We start from the raw sequence: 17,740 nt of genomic DNA, 5'->3' as shown, positions 1-17,740 counted from the left end.
CGTCTCCCTCCCTCCCACCCTCCCTATCCCACCCCGCCAGGCTGTCACAAAAAACAGAGCCAATATCCCTGTGCCATGCGGCTGCTTCCCACTAGCTATCTACCCTACTACGTTTGTTAGTGTGTATATGTCCATGACTCTCCCTCGCCCTCGCACAGCTCACCCTTCCCCCTCCCCATAACCTCAAGTCCCTTCTCTAGGAGGTCTGCGTCTTTATTCCTGCCTTACCCCTAGGTTCTTCATGACATTTTTTTTCCTTAAATTCCATATATATGTGTTAGCATACGGTATTTGTCTTTTTCTTTCTGACTTACTTCACTCTGTATGACAGACTCTAGGTCTATCTACCTCATTACAAATAGCTAAATTTCGTTTCTTTTTATGGCTGAGTAATATTCCATTGTATATATGTGCCACATCTTCTTTATCCATTCATCCGAGGATGGACACTTAGGTTGTTTCCATCTCCGGGCTATTGTAAATAGAGCTGCAATGAACATTTTGGTACATGACTCTTTTTGAATTTTGGTTTTCTCAGGGTATATGCCCAGTAGTGGGATTGCTGGGTCATATGGTAGTTCTATTTTTAGTTTTTTAAGGAACCTCCATACTGTTCTCCATAGTGGCTGAACCAATTCACATTCCCACCAGCAGTGCAAGAGTGTTCCCTTTTCTCCACAGCCTCTCCAGCATTTATTGTTTCTAGATTTTTTGATGATGGCCATTCTGACTGGTGTGAGATGATATCTCATTGTAGTTTTGATTTGCATTTCTCTAATGATTAATGATGTTGAGCATTCTTTCATGTGTTTGTTGGCTGTCTGTATATCTTCTTTGGAGAAATGTCTATTTAGGTCTTCTGCCCATTTTTGGATTGGGTTGTTTGTTTTTTTGTTATTGAGCTGCATGAGCTGCTTGTAAATTTTGGAGATTAATCCTTTGTCAGCTGCTTCATTTGCAAATATTTTCTCCCATTCTGAGGGTTGTCTTTTGGTCTTGTTTATGGTTTCCTTTGCTGTGCAAAAGCTTTGAAGTTTCATTAGGTCCCATTTGTTTATTTTTGTTTTTATTTCCATTACTCTAGGAGGTGGGTCAGAAAGGATCTTGCTGTGATTTATGTCATAGAGTGTTCTGCCTATGTTTTCCTCTAAGAGTTTGATAGTTCCTGGCCTTGCATTTAGGTCTTTAATCCATTTTGAGCTTATTTTTGTGTATGGTGTTAGGGAGTGATCTAATCTCATACTTTTACAGGTAGCTGTCCAGTTTTCCCAGCACCACTTATTGAAGAGGCTGTCCTTTCTCCACTGTACATTCCTGCCACCCTTATCAAAGGTAAGGTGTCCATATGTGCGTGGGTTTATCTCTGGGCTTTCTATCCTGTTCCATTGATCTATCTTTCTGTTTTTGTGCCAGTACCATACCGTCTTGATAACTGTAGCTTTGTAGTATAGTCTGAAGTCAGGGAGCCTGATTCCTCCAGTTCGTTCTCAAGATTGCTTTGGCTATTCGGGGTCTTTTGTGTTTCCATACAAATTGCAAAATTTTTTGTTCTAGTTCTGTGAAAAATGCCAGTGGTAGTTTCATAGGGATTGCATTGAATCTATAGATTGCTTTGGGTAGTAGAGTCATTTTCACAATGTTGATTCTTCCAATCCAAGAACATGGTATATCTCTCCATCTATTTTGTATCATCTTTAATTTCTTTCATCAGTGTCTTATCATTTTCTGCATACAGGTCTTTTGTCTCCTTAGGTAGGTTTATTCCTAGATATTTTATTCTTTTTGTTGCAATGGTAAATGGGAGTGTTTTCTTGATTTCACTTTCAGATTTTTCATCATTAGTATATAGGAATGCCAGAGATTTCTGTGCATTAATTTTGTATCCTGCCACTTTACCAAATTCATTGATTAGCTCTAGTAGTTTTCTGGTAGCATCTTTAGGATTCTCTATGTATAGGATCATGTCATCTGCAAACAGTGACAGCTTTACTTCTTCTTTTCCGATTTGGATTCCTTTTATTTCCTTTTCTTCTCTGATTGCTGTGGCTAAAACTTCCAAAACTATGTTGAATAAGAGTGGTGAGAGTGGGCAACCTTGTCTTGTTCCTGATCTTAGTAGAAATGCTTTCAGTTTTTCACCATTGAGGATGATGTTTGCTGTGGGCTTGTCATATATGGCCTTTATTATGTTGAGGAAAGTTCCCTCTATGCCTACTTTCTTCAGGGTTTTTATCATAAATGGGTGTTGAATTTTGTCAAAAGCTTTCTCTGCATCTATTGAGATGATCATATGGTTTTTCTCCTTCAATTTGTTAATATGGTTTATCACATTGATAGATTTGCGTATATTGAAGAATCCTTGCATTCCTGGAAATAAACCCCACTTGATCATGGTGTATGATCCTTTTAATGTGCTGTTGGATTCTGTTTGCTAGTATTTTGTTGAGGATTTTTGCATCTATGTTCATCAGTGATATTCGCCTGTAGTTTTCTTTCTTTGTGACATCCTTGTCTGGTGTTGGTATCAAGGTGCTGGTGGCCTCGTAGAAGGAGTTTGGGAGTGTTCCTCCCTCTGCTATATTTTGGAAGAGTTTGAGAAGGATAGGTGTTAGCTCTTCTCTAAATGTTTGATAGAATTCGCCTGTGAAGCCATCTGGTCCTGGGCGTTTGTTTGTTGGAAGATTTTTAATCACAGTTTCAATTTCACTGCTTGTGATTGGTCTGTTCATATTTTCTATTTCTTCCTGATTCAGTCTTGGCAGGTTGTGCCTTTCTAAGAATTTGTCCATTTCTTCCAGATTGTCCATTTTATTGGCATAGAGTTGCTTGTAGTAATCTCTCATGATCTTTTTTATTTCTGCAGTGTCAGTTGTTACCTCTCCTTTTTCATTTCTAATTCTATTGATTTGAGTCTTCTCCCTTTTTTTCTTGATGAGTCTGGCTAGTGGTTTATCTATTTTGTTTATCTTCTCAAAGAACCAGCTTTTAGTTTTATTGATCTTTGCTATTGTTTCCTTCATTTCTTTTTCATTTATTTCTGATCTGATATTTATGATTTCTTTCCTTCTGCTAGCTTTGGGGTTTTTTTGTTCTTCTTTCTCTAATTGCTTGAGGTGCAAGGTTAGGTTGTTTATTCAGATGTTTCCTGCTTCTTAAGGTGGGCTTGTATTGCTATAAACTTCCCCCTTAGAACTGCTTTTGCTGCATCCCATAGGTTTTGGGTCGTTGTGTCTCCATTGTCATTTGTTTCTAGGTATTTTTTGATTTCCTCTTTGATTTCTTCAGTGATCACTTCATTATTAAGTAGTGTATTGTTTAGCCTCCATGTGTTTGTATTTTTTACAGATCTTTTCCTGTAATTGATATCTAGTCTCATGGCGTTGTGGTCAGAAAAGATACTTGATACAATTTCAATTTTCTTAAATTTACCAAGGCTTCATTTGTGACCCAAGATATGATCTATCCTGGAGAATGTTCCATGAGCACGTGAGAAAAATGTGTATTCTGTTGTTTTTGGATGGCGTGTCCTATAAATATCAATTAAGTCCATCTTGTTTAATGTATCATTTAAAGCTTGTATTTCCTTATTTATTTTCATTTTGGATGATCTGTCCATGGGTGAAAGTGGGGTGTTTAAGTCCCCTACTATGAATGTATTACTGTCAATTTCCCCTTTTATGGCTATTAGTATTTGCCTTATGTATTGAGGTGCTCCTATGTTGGGTGCATAAATATTTACAATTGTTATATCTTCTTCTTGGATCGATCCCTTGATCATTATGTAGTGTCCTTCTTTGTCTCTTTTAATAGTCCTTATTTTAAAGTCTATTTTGTCTGATATGAGAATTGCTACTCCAGCTTTCTTTTGGTTTCCATTTGCATGGAATATCTTTTTCCATCCCCTTACTTTCAGTCTGTATGTGTCTCTAGGTCTGAAGTGGGTCTCTTGTAGACAGCATATATAAGGGTCTTGTTTTTGTATCCATTCAGCTAATCTGTGTCTTTTGGTGGGAGCATTTAGTCCATTTACATTTAAGGTAATTATCGATATGTATGTTCCTATTCCCATTTTCTAAATTGTTTTGGGTTTGTTATTGTAGGTCTTTTCCTTCTCTTGTGTTTCTTGCCTAGAGAAAATCCTTTAGCATATGTTGTAAGGCTGGTTTGGTGGTGCTGAACTCGCTCAGCTTTTGCTTGTCTTTAAAGGTTTTAATTTCTCCATCAAATCTGAATGAGATCCTTGCTGGGTAGAGTAGTCTTGGCTGCAGGTTTTTCTCCTTCATCACTTTCAGTATGTCCTGCCAGTCCCTTCTGGCTTGCAGAGTTTCTGCTGAAAGATCAGCTGTTAACCTTACGGGGATTCCCTTGTGTGTTATTTGTTGTTTTTCCCTTGCTGCTTTTAATATGTTTTCTTTGTATTTAATTTTTGACAGTTTGATTAATATGTGTCTTGGCGTATTTCTCCTTGGATTTATCCTGTATGGGACTCTCTGTGCTTCCTGGACTTGATTAACTATTTCCTTTCCCATATTAGGGAAGTTTTCAACTATAATCTCTTCAAATATTTTCTCAGTCCCCTTCTTTTTCTCTTCTTCTTCTGGAACCCCTATAATTCGAATGTTGGTACGTTTAATGTTGTCCCAGAGGTCTCTGAGACTGTCCTCAGTTCTTTTCATTCTTTTTTCTTTATTCTGCTCTGCAGTACTTATTTTCACTATTTTATCTTCCAGGTCACTTATCCGTTCTGCCTCAGTTATTCTGCTATTGATCTCATCTAGAGTACTTTTAATTTCATTTATTGTGTTGTTCATCATTGCTTGTTTCATCTTTATTTCTTCTAGGTCCTTGTTAACTGTTTCTTGCATTTTGTCCATTCTATTTCCAAGATTTCGGATCATCCTTACTATCATTATTCTGAATTCTTTTTCAGGTAGACTGCCTATTTCCTCTTCATTTGTTAGGTCTGGTGGGTTTTTATCTTGCTCCTTTATCTGCTGTGTGTTTTTCTGTCTTCTCATTTTGCTTATCTTACTTTGTTTGGGGTCTCCTTTTTGCAGACTGCAGGTTCGTAGTTCCCGCTGTTTTTTGATGTCTGTTTCCAGTGGCTAAAGTTGGTTCAGTGGGTTGTGTAGGCTTCCTGGTGGAGGGGACTAGTGCCTGTGTTCTGGTGGATGAGGCTGGATCTTGTCTCTCTAGTGGGCAGGTTCACGTCTGGTGGTGTGTTTTGGGGTGTCTGTGGCCTTATTATGATTTTAGGCAGCCTCTCTGCTAATGGGTGGGGTTGCGTTCCTGTTTTGCTAGTTGTTTGGCATAGGTTGTCCAGCACTGTGGCTTGCTGGTCGTTGAGTGAAGCTGGGTGCTGGTGTTAAGATGGAGGTCTCTGGGGGATTTTCGCCGTTTGATATTATGTGGAGCTGGGAGGTCTCTTGTTGACCAGTGTCCTGAAGTTGGCTGTCCTACCTCAGAGGCAGAGCCCTGACTCCTGGCTGGAGCACCAAGAGCTTTTCATCCACATGGCTCAGAATAAAAGGGAGAAAAAGTAGAGGGAATTAGTAGAAGTATGAGGAAAGAAAGAAGGAAAGGAGGGAAGGAAGGAAGGAAGAAAAAGAAGCAAAGGAAAGAGGGCAAGAAGGAAAGAAAGGAGGGAGGGAGGAAGGAAGGAGGGAAAGAAGGAAAAAAGAAAGAAAGAAGATACAGTACAAATAAAATAAAGTATAATAAAGTTATTGAATTAAAAAATTCTTTAGAAAAAAAAAAGGGACGGATAGAACCTTAGGACAAATGTTGGAAGCAAAGCTATACAGACAAAATCTTCCACAGAAGCATACACATACACTGTCACTAAAAGAGGTAAAGGGGGAAAAATCATAAATCTTGCTGTCAGAGACCACCTCCTCAATTTGGGATGATTCGTTGTCTAAAGGAGGGAAGGAAGAAAGGAAAGAAAGAAAGAAGGTAAAGTATAATAACGTTATTAAAATTAAAATTGATTATTAAGAAAAAATTTAAAAAAAAAACCATGGACGGATAGAACCCTAGGACAGATGGTGGAAGCAAGACTATACAGACAAGATCTCACACAGAAGCATACACATACACATTCACAAAAAGAGGAAAAGGGAAAAAAATCATAGATCTTGCTCCTAAAGTCCACTTCCTTAATTTGGGATGATTGGTTGTCTATTCAGGTATTCCACAGATGCAGGGTATATCACGTTGATTGTGGAGCTTTAATCCGCTGCTTCTGAGGCTGCTGGGAGAGATTTCCCTTTCTCTTCTTTGTTCTCACAGCTCACGGGGGCTCAGCTTTGGATGTGACCCCGCCTCTGCGTGTAGGTCGCTGGAGGGCGTCTGTTTTTTGCTCAGACAGGACGGGGTTAAAGGAGCCGCTGATTCGGGGGCTCTGGCGCACTCAGGCCGGCGCGGAGGGAGGGGCACGGAGTGCGGGGCGGGCCTGCGGAGGCAAAGTCCAGCGTGACTTTGCACCAGCCTGAGGCCCGCCGTGCGTTCTCCCGGGGAAGTTGTCCCTGGATCCCGGGAACCTGGCAGTGGCGGGCTGCACAGGTTCCGTGGAAGAAGGGTGTGGAGAGTTACCTGTGCTCGCACACAGGCCCCTTGGTGGCGGCAGCAGCAGCCTTAGCGTCTCCCGCCCGTCTCTGGGGTCCGCGCTTTTAGCCGCAGCTCGCGGCCGTCTCTGAAGTTCCTTTAAGCAGCGCTCTTAAACCCCTCTCCTCACGCACCAGGAAACAAAGGGAGAAGAAAAAGTCTCTTGCCTCTTCGGCAGGTGCAGACTTTTCCCCGGACTCCCTCCCGGCTAGTCGTGGTGCACCAACCCCTTCAGGCTATGTTCAAGCCGCCAACCCCAGTCCTCTCCCTGCGCTCCGTCCGAAACCCAAACCCGAGCCTCAGCTCACAGCCCCGCCCGCCCCGGCAGGGGAGCAGACAAGCCTCTCGGGCTGGTGAGTGCCGGTCGGCACCGATCCTCTGTGCGGGAATCTCTCTGCTTTGCCCTCCGCACCCCTGTTTCAGTGCTCTCCTCCGCGGCTTCGAAGCTCCCCCCTCCGCCTCCCGCAGTCTCCGCCCGCGAAGGGGCTTCCTAGTGTGTGGAAACTTTTCCTCCTTCACAGCTCCCTCCCACTAATGCAGGTGCCGTCCCTATTCTTTTGTCTCTGTTTTTTCTTTTTTTTTTTTTTCTTTTGCCCTACCCAAGTACGTGGGGAGTTTCTTGCCTTTTGGGAAGTCCGAGGTCTTTTGCCAGCCTTCAGTAGGTGCTCTGTAGGAGTTGTTCCACGTGTAGATGTATTTCTGGTGTATCTGTGGGGAGGAAGGTGATCTCCGCGTCTTACTCTTCCGCCATCTTCCCGTCCCTCCACATACCTTCTTTGTGAATGCTTGGCAATTCACCATTGCTTTTACTTTGTGAGTCTCCCTCCTTCAGTGACCCATTTAAAAATGCAGTCATTTCTTGAAGAGGTGAAACAGCAAGTCTTCTATACATGATATGGATGATTTTGTTTGTTAGTTGGTACATGTTGTGATAATGGAGACTTGAGTGCTTTGTAAAGGAGGGGACTCTAAGAAAACACAAAGAAATGCTAAGCAATCTCACCCTTCTTCAAAGTGTGTCTAAGGCTGGTCATGCATAGCATCACTAGTAGAGCAACCTCTTCTTCCCTGAGAGCCTCATATCTGTGTGTGTTCAAAGAATCCCTCTTAACCCAGTGCCTGCTAGGGTTCTCTTCATTCTTCCCATCAAAGAGAGTCCTAAAGATAAAAGCAAGAGAGTAATTTAAACAACATGAACTGATTTTCCCATTTTTGAATCTTAAGGTCAAAAAATTTAACTGTTTAGGGCTTCCCTGGTGGCGCAGTGGTTGAGAGTCCGCCTGCTGATGCAAGGGACACGGGTTCGTGCCCCGGTCTGGGAAGATCCCATGTGCCACGGAGCAGCTGGGCCCGTGAGCCACGGCCACTGAGCCTGCGCGTCCGGAGCCTGTGCTCCACACGGGAGAGGCCACAACAGTGAGAGGCCCGCGTACTGCAAAAAAAATAAAATAAAATAAAAATACTCTACTGAGTAAACATATTTTACAAGCACTATTCCAATCACACGAAATGAATCCCAACTCTCTAATCTTCACTTATTTCTTCAGCTCAAGATGCAACTATGCCTTTTGGATATCTCTTATGAAAATTCCCTAGATTCCTTAAACTCAACACCATCAGCATAATTCCTCCTTCTCTCGTTCTCACCCCCATAAACTGACTTCTCCTATATTGTTTATGATCATTGTTAGCATCACCTAAAGGACAGGACTACTTCCTTATCATCTCCATCTGTAAGTACATTTATTCCAGTTCATAAATACTTGGGATTGACGTGTACACACTGCTATATTTAAAAATGAATAACCGACAAGGACCTGCTGTCCTTGGGAACTCTGCTCAATATTTTGTAACAACCTAATTGGGAAAAGAATTTGAAAAAGAATAGTGACATGTATATGTATAGCTAAAACAACACTTTGCTGTACACCTGAAACTAACACAACATTGTTAATCAACTATACTCCAATATAAAATAAAAAGTTCAAAAAAACCATACTACTTGAAACTGTTATTTCAATTCTTGCCAACACAGACTTGCTCAAGCCCTCATGGTTAGCCCTTGCCTGTCCCATTTCCATGGCACGTACCCACAGTGATGTTTGCCTTTCAGGCTAGTCCCTACTCAAGTCACAGAAAGGCTCAGCGGGAGTCAAGTCAGTCACTATGGGCTAAGCACTAGGGGTGTGATGCTGAATGGAGGGAAATAAATATAGTTTCTATAAATGCTGTAACTATTAAATACATATTTACTAGTATGACATGTGCTAAAATAGAAGAAATCTAGCTTCTAAATTTACCTTGAAGTAAGGGATTCCAGAAAGACTGCATTGAGAAAATGGCATTTAAACTAGGATCAGAGGAATGAGGAAAAGATAAGTAGGATGTTACCGTATAGTTGAAAAGGCAGGCAGGTTGAGAAGGAAAATTATTATGGATGTTTCTGGTAAATGTAGTAGGTAAATGTGTAAAGTCCTGAGGTGGAAAAGAGCAAAGACACAGTACAAGAAACAGAAAAAATGCAATGTGGTTGCCGAGGAAAGGAAGAGTAGTATAGAAACAATATGAAGGTGGAAGCCTGGGTGAGCCAAGGCCATGAATGGTTAAGGGAAATGTATGAGAATTTACTCTAAGAGAAAAAAGTACAGGAATCTAAGCAAAAGGGATCTTTGTGACTACTGTGTGGGGAATGGAAGATCAAGGGTATGTACTTCTAGATAAATCCAGAGGCTGTTGGAGAATTACAAATGAGAGATGACGTTACTTAGAGCAGATTCCTGCAATGGATATGAGAGGAACTGGATGGATGTTAGCTGCACATGGGTGGCAGAATCTACGGGAGTTGGGGTTGATGTTATGTGAAAATTAAGAGAAAATAGCACAAAAGTACCAATGGATAGTGCAATAGTCCCTCCTTCTCTCCACCAGGTAAAAGCCTAGCTTGCTCACACTAGGTTTCTAATGTTCCTCGGTGATCTATTTAAGATTCTAGAAAGCTATTCAAGTATCATATTGGAGGTTGACTGTCAAACTCAACTTTGTGCGGAAAGTTCATTTAAAGTGACTTCAGAAAACTCCACCAACTTCCCCCGGGGAAGGGAAGACAACTGTGTCCCAGCTTCCCGAGCTTAGACAGCCTCACCCCGTAGGGGGTGGGGCAGTGGGGGGCTGCCACCTTCACCCCCGGCCCGAGTCACGGAGACAGCTGGGGTGAGGGTGAAGTCGACGAGGAGGAGGTATGCAACCGAGTGGCCCGTGACCTGCGGGCGGAGTTCTCGGCCGGGGCGTCATCGGAACCTAGAAAGGACTCGCTACTCCGGCCAGATGGGGACGGGTCCCCCGCCCTGCCCGATAAACGCAATGGCATTTTCTCGGCGGTGTGGGCGTCAGAGCCCAAGCCCGGCACTGGCCGGTCCAGGTCCTCTCAGTTCTCTGTTCGCTGCTGTTTGCCATCCTCCTCGCCTTCCTTCTCGCCATCACCTACCTGATCGTAAAAGAGTTACATGCCGAAAATTTGAAGAACGAAGATGAGGTACACACTGGACTGTTAGGATTCTGGACTCTACTTATAATATCCCTAACTGCTGGAATCTCCTGCTGCAGCTTTTCTTGGACAGTGACTTATTTTGATTCTTTTGAACTGTAAGGCCAGCAGGTCCGGGGAAGGGCCCCGGGAGCCAGACGGAACCCCCGCCAAAGTGGCTGATGCAACCGACACCTGACATTGCCACACCACTCGGCCCCGGTCTTCCCGCTTCCCGAGGGGCGGAACCAACGGCTCTGAGGCTGATGCAACCGACACCTGACATTGCCACAACACCCGAGAGATTACCAAGAAAGGGCTGCTTCACGCAGCAAGCACCTCCCCTGCGTCCGCCCCTAGAAATTTTGTTCGTGCCTGCACCCGGTCGCGACTTCTCTGGCCCCTTTCTCTCGGACCAGTGAACCTCGCCCGGGAGCGTTCCCAAATAAAGCTTGTTTAAGCTCTCCTCCGTTTTTGGTGCCGTTCCTTACATTTGGTGCCGAAACCCGGGAGGGGTACCCAGCCCCACAAATTACCGCGGGGCCACCCCTCCCGACCGGGGACCTCCGCTCACCCACCCGATCCGGCAGAAGCGGGGTAAGTCCCTCCTTCGTTCCCCTCGACCCCCGGGGTCCCTACCCACCGGACTCCCTGTCCTTAACCGCGGCCGCGTCAGGGACTCCTCCGTCTTCCCTCCGAGCCTCGGGCGATTGTGGCGACGTCCCCACAGCCTGACTGCTCTCCGATCCGCCGTGGCCAGAGATTGAGACCAGAGACGTCTCTCTCTTTCTCTGTTCACCTGGGGACAGACGGAGGTAATGGGGACTTCAGAATCCAAACCAGATCCTAAGACACTCCTGGGGTGTCTCCTGGCCAACTTTACAAAACTCGGCTTTTCTCAAGACCTCCGCCGCAGGCGGCTCATATTCTATTCCACCGAGGCCTGGCCACAGTACCCTCTAGACAATTAATCTAAATGGCCTCCTGAATGGACTTTCGATTTCAACATTCTCCGCGATTTAGATAACTACTGCCGCAGGACGGGTAAATGGTCCGAGGTCCCCTACGTCCAGGCCTTCTGGTATTTCCGCTCCCGCCCTTCCCTCTGCGTCGATTGTTCCACTTCCCAGATCCTTCTTGCCTAACAGACATCTCCTACATCCAAGCCCCTAATTTCCTTTGACGATGACCCCTCTCCACTCACCGACCCACCCGAATCTCTCGCCTCTTCCCCCTCCAGAGCTCCTCTCCAACCCCCACCCTACCCTGGACCGGCCCCTCTCCCTCCTGAGCCCACCCCAGCGCCCCCCACCACTCCCCCGCTTCCCCCCGGCAACCTCCCCCTTGGCCCCCCCTTCCCCCGCTTCTTCTCCCTCCGTCTCTCTCTCATCACCCCTCTCCTCGCCAGTCAGCTCACACACCCGCTCTCACCGCCACGACTCCCAGGACCCAAACCTTCTCTGTCCCTTAAGAGAGGTGGCCAGAGCAGAAGGATTAGTTAGAGTTCATGTTCCCTTTTCCCTCCAAGATCTCTCTCAAATAGAAAAGCTATTAGGCTCCTTTTCTGCCAGCTCCTCCCGCTACATCAAAGAATTTCGCTACCTCTCTCAAGCTTACGATCTAACCTGGCACGACATCTTTGTGGTCCTATCTTCTACTCTGACCCCCGACGCGAGGGAAAGAATTCAAACTGCTGCCCGAAACCACGCAGATCAGGTCCACCTCACTGATAACTCTGTGCCCGTCGGAGCCACTGCCGTTCCTGGCACCGATCCGGGCTGGAGTTATCAGGACGGCCAAGACGGTCGCCGCAGAAGCGATCTAATGATCCAATGCCTCTTGGCTGGTATGCAGGCTGCCTCCCGCAAGACTGTCAACTTCGAAAAGCTAAAAGAGATAACCCAAGAGCCCAGTGAAAATCCAGCCGTTTTTCTCAACCGCCTTACAGAGGCCCTTACTCTATACACGTGCTTGGACCCTGACACCCCGGCAGGCGCAACGGTCTTGGCCACCCACTTTATCACCCAGTCAGCCCCTGATATCAGGAAAAAACTTAAGCGGGCAGAGGACGGCCCCCAGACTCCCATCCGAGACCTGGTAAAAATGGCCTTTAAAGTCTACAATGCCCGTGAGGATTTGGCAGAATCCAGCCGACAGGCTCGGATGCACCAAAAGGTGGCCCTCCAGACCCAAGCCCTCGTAGCCGCCCTGCGGCCGCCATCTCCCATGGGCAACATCCATGGGACCTGCTGCAGGCAACCCCACCAGGGGCCTGCTTCAAGTGCGGAAAAGAGGGGCACTGGGCTCGCCAATGTCCCAATCCCCGGCCTCCTTCCAAGCCCTGCCCTGGCTGCGGGCTAACAGGCCATTGGAAAAGTGACTGCCCTATGGCCGGCCCTCCCTCAGCGCCTCCACGTGGAGGGCGGACCGACCCGACGGCTCCACCACGCGAACTCCTGGGACTGGCTGACGACTGACAAACACCCGGACTCGAAGACCACCCCCCCCATCACCCTCGCCGAGCCCAGGGTAACGCTACAGGTAGCGGGTAAATCCATCTCATTCTTGGTGGACACGGGGGCTACCTATTCGGTCTTGCCTACATATTCCGGGCCAGTTTTTCCTTCCCAGATCTCGGTTATGGGCATCGACGGTAAGCCGTCCTTCCCGCTCCAGACCGGCCCCCTCTCATGTTACATCGAGAGGCTCCCTTTTACTCATTCTTTCTTAGTCATACCGTCCTGCCCGGTTCCTCTGCCAGGTCGTGATGTTCTCTTCCAATTAGGGGCCTCTCTCCAACTGGCCAGACTTGATCCCAAGGCCCCCTCCTCTCAACTCCTGCTCCCCCTCCTCGGTCTGGCAGCGGAGCCCTCTCCCTCCTCTCTTCCTCCTCCCATTTCCCCCAACCGGATAGACCCCCAGGTCTGGGATACATGGAGACCCATAATAGTGACACACCACCCCCCTGTCCTAATCCGTCTTAAAGACCCCTCCAAGTTTCCATCCAGGCCCCAATTCCCCATCTCTGAAACTCATCTAAGGGGCTTACAACCTATTATCACCAGACTCTTAGACCAGGGGCTCCTCATCCCCACGGACTCTCCCTGCAACACCCCCATCCTGCCTGTCCGCAAGGCCTCAGGAGATTACCGCCTGGTCCAGGACCTCCGACTGATCAATGAGGCGATAATTCCCCTCCACCCAGTTGTGCCAAACCCATACACTTTGCTCTCCCATATTCCCCCGTCCACCACCCATTTTACGGTCCTCGATCTCAAAGACGCCTTATTTTCTATCCCCCTACACCCTGATTCCTACTTCCTTTTTGCTTTCACCTGGACAGATCCGGATACCCAGGCTTCCCGCCAGCTTACCTGGACGGTTCTTCCCCAGGGCTTCCACGATAGCCCCCACCTCTTTGGCCAGGCTCTGGCGCGGGACCTCGCTTCCTGCCCTCTCACCCCCAGTATAGTCCTCCAATACGTGGATGACCTCCTCCTCTGTAGCCCATCTCTCAGCCTCTCAAAACAGCACACTGCTGACCTCCTCAATTATCTCGGCTCTCGCGGCTATCGGGTCTCTCCAGCCAAGGCCCAACTGTCTACACCCTCGGTAACCTACCTGGGAATCCACCTTACCCCCACAACAAACAGCCTGACAGCCGACCGCACCCAGGCCATCCACGACCTCCAACCTCCAGAGACAGCTGACCAGATTCTCTCCTTTCTGGGCCTGATAGGATTTGTCCGACACTGGATACCTAACTTTGCTCTTCTTGCTAAACCCCTATATTTGGCTGCTAAAGAAACCCCCCAAGGACCCCTTACTTCTCCCTCCACTGTTCAACAGGCCTTTCTCACCCTCAGAGATTTAGAAAAAAAGAACCTCACAATTTGCTATGGCAGCCGCCCAAACTTAACGAATGATGCACTCCCTTGCAACTCATCTCTCCCCATAACTACGCCAATGGAGGCCCCACCAGGCTTGTTCTTTTGGTGTAATGGCTCCCTTACAAAAGAGGTCAACTCTTCCTCCCCCTTCCCATGTATCCCCGTCACCCTTGTTCCACAACTCACATTATGTGGCCAAGCCGAATTTCTCTCACTTACCACACAACTTTTTGGCCGACAAAAAAGGGCCATCTTTCTCCCTATGGTCGCAGGCATTTCCCTCGCCTCCTCTCTCGTCGCTGCGGGCATCGGGGGAGGAGCCCTAACACACAGTGTCTCAACATCCCGCGACCTAGAACAGAAACTCCAGCTAGCCATCGAGGCCTCTGCCGCCTCCATCACCTCCCTCCAGCACCAGATCACCTCAGTAGCCCGAGTTGCCCTCCAAAATCGACGCGCCCTGGACCTTCTGACAGCCGACAAAGGAGGTACCTGCCTCTTCCTACAGGAAGAGTGCTGCTACTACATCAACGAGACAGGGGTCGTTGAAGACAATGTAGATGCTCTCCGATGCTTAAAAGAAGAACTCCAACGCAGGCAGTGACAATCCACCTCCCCCATCCCCGACTGGTGGCGGTCCACCCTCTATACCTGGCTGACACCAATCCTAGGCCCCTTAATCCTTATCTGCATCCTATTCATGCTTGCCCCGTTTCCTCAGGTTTCTCCGCAGCTGCATACAAGAAGTCTCTCGGGTGGCGGTAAATCAGATGCTCCTCCACCCATATACCTACTACCCACAGAGCCCCCCGTGGCCGTCCTCCCCTAACCTCCGGACCGCTGGCCGCCCGACTCCCTTCCGGCGCCCCCGTACAGCAGGAGGTAGCCAGAGACCAAATGTCGCCCCATTACACCAAAGAAGTCAAGATGTAAGGCCAGCAGGTCCGGGGAAGGGCCCCGGGAGCCAGACGGAACCCCCGCCAAAGTGGCTGATGCAACCGACACCTGACATTGCCACACCACTCGGCCCCGGTCTTCCCGCTTCCCGAGGGGCGGAACCAACGGCTCTGAGGCTGATGCAACCGACACCCGACATTGCCACAACATCCGAGAGATTACCAAAAAAGGGCTGCTTCACACAGCAAGCACCTCCCCTGCGTCCGCCCCTAGAAATTTTGTTCGTGCCTGCACCCGGTCGCGACTTCTCTGGCCCCTTTCTCTCGGACCAGTGAACCTCGCCCGGGAGCGTTCCCAAATAAAGCTTGTTTAAGCTCTCCTCCGTTTTTGGTGCCGTTCCTTACATGAACCAGGAATGTTTCCTCCTACTCCTCTTTCACCTGCCAGGTTCAAGAAACTGACTGGACATTCTTTCCACGTGAACTATAGTATGGCAATTTTGAATGGCATTGTAACTGCTCTTACTGTAGCTCGGTGCCTCCTGTAAACCCACACAGAAGCAATATTCTTGACAAAACTTAATCATGATTGGTTTGTAATTACAGGGAAGAACATCATTGCCTACTCAGAAGACCAAGAAACCTGCTGCTCATTATGTGGTTCAGATACGTGTCATATCATCATCACTATGGAGGACCTCCTAAGCATCGTTCTAGAGCCTAGGCATTGGGAATATCTAAGTATTAAGTTTCAAGTAATGCTTAAAATTGTAAGATGTTTACCTCATCTTTTTACTTTTGTGTGCATTGTCCTTATAAGTTGTAGAAAACATTTTAATGGAACTCAAACTCTTAAACTTGGATGCAGAACATCCTGTATCAATGCCTGCCTTTCCATGTATATGTATATACTACAGTTTTTGCTAAGAAATACTGATAGTACTGTTTGGGATAGAAATAGTTCTTATTTATTCATTATATTAGGAAAGCAAACAATGCCTACTACTTAGACATTTTACAGAAGCTACTTTTAAATCAGAATATTTAGTTTTCGATATATAGAAGGTGCATTTATATTTTTTAATGGGCTATGGTTCTTTATGTGTTTTTTTACATATTTTCCTACTATATCTTGAATTTGTATGTTTTTAAATTGTTACATCTAGGCAAATGTAAATTTTTTTTAGCTCGTGCAAACCTTAATACTTACCATTTTTAATAAGTATTTTGTCTTTTAAGAAAAGCACACTGGCCTGAGTTTAAAACTAGGTAAACTTATTTTAAAATAAAAACTGAAAAAAGTTTATTTAAGCCATGAAAATATTCAGGAAATTTAAAGCTATTCACTATTTCCATTTTCACAATTCCAAATATTTATCATGGTGTATATATGATTACTTCAACAAAACTGATATTATCTTGTTTTTAATAAATATAAACCTGAAGTTTTTATGTTTAGAAATGCTTGAACTGGTTTGTTTTTAATCTCCAAAATTTGGTTACCAAAATAGAAAAGGTATTTTGATACAGTGTGTACATGTATAATTTTTTAATGTATAGTTTCCTTATTTTCCTATTTAAATGTTCTTTTGTAATTGTGCTGTTTTGCTTTTTCATAGTAATTAAGCCTTAACTGTTCCCACTTCCTTTCTAAATACCTGTTTAGAACAGTCACTTCAATTTTAGAAAGATGGACTATTTTAAATACTGTTTTCCCTGGCCACAGAAAAACCTACATTAGGATAGCACTGTGTAGCAAAAACACAATGCTTATTCAGGCCAAATGGGAAATGAGTATCTGCAGCGTGTTCCTGTTATCTGCTGATTGTTGTTACTAAGTAAGTGATTTAATAATAATGTTTCAATAAATAAATAAAGTGACTTCATAACGAAGTCATGAATACTAATCTTAACCCAAACCCAAAAGATGATCCCAAATCACAACTTCAGCCTACTTCCCTCACAGTTCCTACCAGAGCTGTAGTTCAGGTTTGGGCTTCCTTTTTTGCTATTTCTAAAATCACCTTGTGTGAGTTTTGGTAATTAACAATCAACACTTACCCGTTTTCTAAAATTACTACTGAACTGTAGTTTTCATGTCCTAGAACTTTACAACAATTTTTCTCCCCTTACTGACAATTTTGGTTTCTGATTTCAGAATCCAGACAGACTCTGGATTTATCATACTCCTTTGTTTTCACGTTTGAACCATGGATATTCACATGTTCAAAATGCCAAGGTGAATTTTCTGGAGCCCCTTTTCTCTTTGTTTCATTTGGCCAGCAGTACAGAATTTGTGGCATTTGTTATCCCTGATTTGCTATATTGTAATTGTTGTTTGCTTCTTCTTGCCTTAATATCAATAGTTTCCTACAAAAGTGTCACTGCACAACTTCACCAGGCTTATCTTTAGAAAAGAAAATTTCTAAAGTCACTCTCATTCTTATGCATGCTGATTTCTCATTTGTAGAGAATACTTATCCTGTCCAGTTTCACAGTGGTCTAGCCTTCCTAATATTAACATCAACACCTCACATCTGGTGACATTCATAGATCCAAAACTGTGCTTGCTGAGTTATATTTTTAAAAATATTCTTTGTTATTTTTAGTCCATAGAATTCCTCATTCTTCAGACCACATGATGATTGTTATTTCTTTTATGAGGGCTTTTTTACTTCCCCATCTTTGGATTTGTTTATTCCACAATATACAATAAAACACTGTTAAGCCAGTTTTCACAGCTTTCTAGATGAAATAATGCGTGGATTATAGTCTCTCTCGTTATAGCATGGAAAAATACTTCTGATTATGTCCTGCATCCTAAA

At 45.3% G+C, this 17,740-nt stretch overlaps 1 pseudogene; it reads left to right on the top strand.

Annotated features, from left to right (window-relative positions):
- LOC115860562 (ADP-ribosylation factor-like protein 6-interacting protein 6) overlaps window positions 1–15,463 on the top strand; it is a 30,955-nt pseudogene extending 15,492 nt beyond the window's left edge.
- The last annotated feature ends 2,277 nt before the right edge of the window (window positions 15,464–17,740 follow it).

The sequence above is a fragment of the Globicephala melas genome, chromosome 11, assembly GCF_963455315.2.
Source record: "Globicephala melas chromosome 11, mGloMel1.2, whole genome shotgun sequence".
In the NCBI taxonomy this organism is placed as follows: Eukaryota; Metazoa; Chordata; class Mammalia; order Artiodactyla; family Delphinidae; genus Globicephala; species Globicephala melas.
Note: the sequence above shows the minus strand (reverse complement) of the source record. Positions and strands in the feature narration are given on the sequence as shown.